Here is a 3,747-nt window from a genome sequence, read left to right on the forward strand (position 1 = left end):
CACCATCCATCTGTGCATACCCTTTTCTCACGACCGCAACCAGGGCCAGGGAAAGAGGTCAAGGGCAGAGGCAATGGTTTCAGGCAGGGAGAGGGTCTGGGCTGGTGGGGCCCATCGGGTTTTTTCCCAATGTCCCTCCAGTCTAGTCCAACCCTGCCTGTGTCATCTTAAGGCAGCCCCATAGATGCTGGAACCTTTTTGTATGTTCTGCTTACCCTGGTCGTCTAGTGGCCGGCAGGGATGCCCACCATGTGGATCTTTCTTCTTCCAGCGCCGACTCTCCCATGGCGCGCAGTGTGCACTTCCTGGTTTTACGTGCCGGCGTGATGATGTCATTGCGCAATGTCATGAAATTCAAATGTATTAAAAGGGGCTTTTGAATAGAACACATTGCCTGTTGTTTGGTTGTACTTAGCTGGTTCCTGGCCTGTCTATTCTTAGTGATTCCTGTTTGATTATAATGATATTGACCCTTGCCTGCCTGCTGACTATTCTACACTCTCCAATACTGATCCTAGTCTGTCTGACCATTCCTTGAACTCTGCTTGTGAGGGCCCAATCTGCCTGACCACGCTTTACCGTCTGACCTGTCTTCTGAGCTGTGTTGCCTTCCATCCTATCTCCTTGGTAAAACGATTGTGCCCCTTTGCTCATCCAGAACTCTTGCTAGGCTCCTCTCCTATTAAGACCTGGTGGCATCCAATTAGCGGAGGGCTCCTGCCAAAGTGAAAGGTGGTGGCTGCTACAGGCAGAAGCGGAGCCGAGACCAGGGAGCCTAGCACTGGTTCTGGATTTAGGGTGCCGATCGTGGCACTTCTTACCACCATGACATAACTAGTGCAGAGCGTACAATTGCACACTATGCATTAGAAGAGATACATTTCTGATTTAATAACGGACATTTCAGTTACCAGCAATGTATTTTGCCTCCCATGATAAACTACAGCCTATGTAGTCAACTTGCTTCATGGCAGGAATGCAGGGCAACAGATGTACAGTATGATTTACTGGAAAGTGAATAGGGAAGTGGCAGCCTCTCTAAAAAACAGGTTTATGATTTGTTCCTCTTTGACTAAGTATAATAAATGATTTTGTGGTCCTACACAGTGAGCAAAAATATGCTGCGAAAAGTTTCCTGGAAGAAAAACGGGCCATTGACAAAAAACACCCATTAAATTTAATGTATTTGGATAATAAAGTTGGCAATATCGTATTTAAATTGTATTGTATAATATATATATATATATATATCAAATATAAAAATAATAAATGATCATATATTCTCTCGCTCGCCTACCCATATGATTCTCGCCCACGATGAGTAAGTCTTGGATTTAAATAAATACTTACCCAAATCGCGCCTGACCCGAAGTGCCTGACTTAAACCATTCAGATTCACTCACTCAGAAGCTGCATCTGAGACTGGAAGAGCGGTGTTCTTAGAAAGACGTGACACTGGTGCGTCCACTGAAGGGGGGGGGGGAAGCCCACTTCTCTGTGAGCTCCTGTGGAAAGGGATATACCTTGAGGAAGCGACGGTTAGCCTGGAAATGTCTCTCTGGTTTGTCCCATTCACAATCAAGTGTGAAAAAGGGCATATGTTGCCCGAAACATGTCGTGTGGACAATAAATTTGCACATTAGCAGTAAATCTGCGGCAGTGTCCTTCTGTTCTCAACTTTGTAAAGTTATTTTTTCTGCAGAAAAACCTGTACAACAGCTTATTGAGCTTTGTATGGACTAAAACTGATGCCCTCACTTATGTAGGCTCAGTAAGACACTGGCTATTCTGGGAGGAAAATCACATTGACCAAGGACTTCATCAGTCCATAGATTCAGTCAGTGATCGATCGGTCTACATCGGCCCACCAGGTTATTCAATAGGCATGACTGCACTCCTCAAATGGAGCTATGTATGGCAACTTCATGACGGAGCTATGTATGGCAACTTCATGACGGCGCTATGTATGGCAACTTCATGACGGAGCTATGTATGGCAACTTCATGAAGCTTTCTTTCCTAGGGGAATAAAGATGACTAGTTATCTAATGATAAAGAAGACAACTAATTTTAGCATAGAAAGTTTTACTATTGTAATTGCAACTTATTTTATGTAGGGTTAAATTGGGTTTGAAAAAATATACAATAAGGTGAGGGGCGAGGCTGGCCTGATGAAAACTTGTCTTGCTATCGATTCTGGTACACAGAAATAATTGTGCAAATTTGCAATTAATATAAACAATATAGGACAAAAAAACAATCAACCCTTCAGTGTACTGCTCCCCCCCCCCCAAAAAAAGAAATACTACTACTCTTGCCAACTGTATGATTCTCGTTCCTTCAGCTATTTAGAGGTTGTATGTGTGTACAGGTGTGGGATCGCTTATTCGGAAAACTTGGTATTCAGAAACGTAAATGAAGTGTAATAAAAGCTATAAAAGCAAATTGAAACAAGAAGTATAAAAATAACTATCTCACACTGTTGCTAACTAAAATTCACAATCTTTTTTCCACTGTAGGATGTGGTCATTAAAAAAAACTATATTCAATTTGTGGAAAGGAAAAATTGTTCTCGCAATGTGAATAGTTTTTCCTTTAATTACATTCCCTTCATAGCCTCTTTCGAGTTAAGTCCAGTATTATATGGGCCTGGGTAAGTCAGGTCATGGGCCCACAAGTTCGTAGGCTCAATATTTTCCTTTGGGCCGTGTCCCATTACCCTTTACCATGAACACAGGCTGTTAACCTGGTGGTAAAATGACTGCCACCGATGTCTAAAAATGGTTAATAATGCATCTAATATAACATGGTGTAATACAACTAGGTTAAGCACCATCCCATTACACGGTAACTGCATCATGAAACATCTTCCTGCTATGTTGGTTTTGTGTGAAAGTTCTTCCTCTTGTATAGTTACCTTATGTCTTTACCATTTTCTTTTTCTGCTCTTTATAATGTTGTTACTTGTGACTTTTACCTTAAATTCTCAGATTGCCATTTTTTTTTCTTTTTTTCTACTTCCTTGTGACATTCATTCTTTTTCCCATTATCAGTGATGTAAGTTAAGTATAGGACCGATAAATGAATAAATATACACCACCATTTAATTTTTTTTTTTTTAATTTAAATAAAACGCATAAGCCCTGCTGATAATTTACATGTTTTTTCTGTCTGCCCAAGCTTTACTCTAACCCCATAGGGGAGCTGGGTTCTCAAGCCCCTTGACTACCAAGTATTTAATCCTTCTCATGCTCGGGGGTTGGACTGTGCATTGCCTGCATCCCACCAAAGCATGATAAGGATTATTAAGAGTATATCAGGGACAGTCCATCTCTAATTCTGGAGATGATTCCTATTCTTGCTGTAACTTGTTGAAACAGAATTTTGTCAATTACATACAAAATTATTCTCGCTTCAAATTCAAGCACATTTCTCATTACAAGTGATGTAACTGAAGATCTCGTCATTGCATCAAAGGAGCAATAAAAAGAACTGGAATTATTAATGCATCATGTTCTCCTCTGATTCCACAAGTCAATGCAGCATTTTAGGCTTTTCTACAGTCTCTTTCCCCAGAGTGAAAACATGAAGAATGAATGGGATAACTCTGCAAGGAGCACATCTGCTTGAGTAGCTTTTCAGATTCAGAGGAAAACGGATGAAGACTGGAGCTGAAGGCATATCTGCTGCGTCAGGGAATTAATTCTTCACAAAATGTGAAACTGGTTTCACAAAAGCAACACAAATG

The sequence above is a fragment of the Xenopus laevis genome, chromosome 8L (genome assembly GCF_017654675.1).
Source record: "Xenopus laevis strain J_2021 chromosome 8L, Xenopus_laevis_v10.1, whole genome shotgun sequence".
In the NCBI taxonomy this organism is placed as follows: Eukaryota; Metazoa; Chordata; class Amphibia; order Anura; family Pipidae; genus Xenopus; species Xenopus laevis.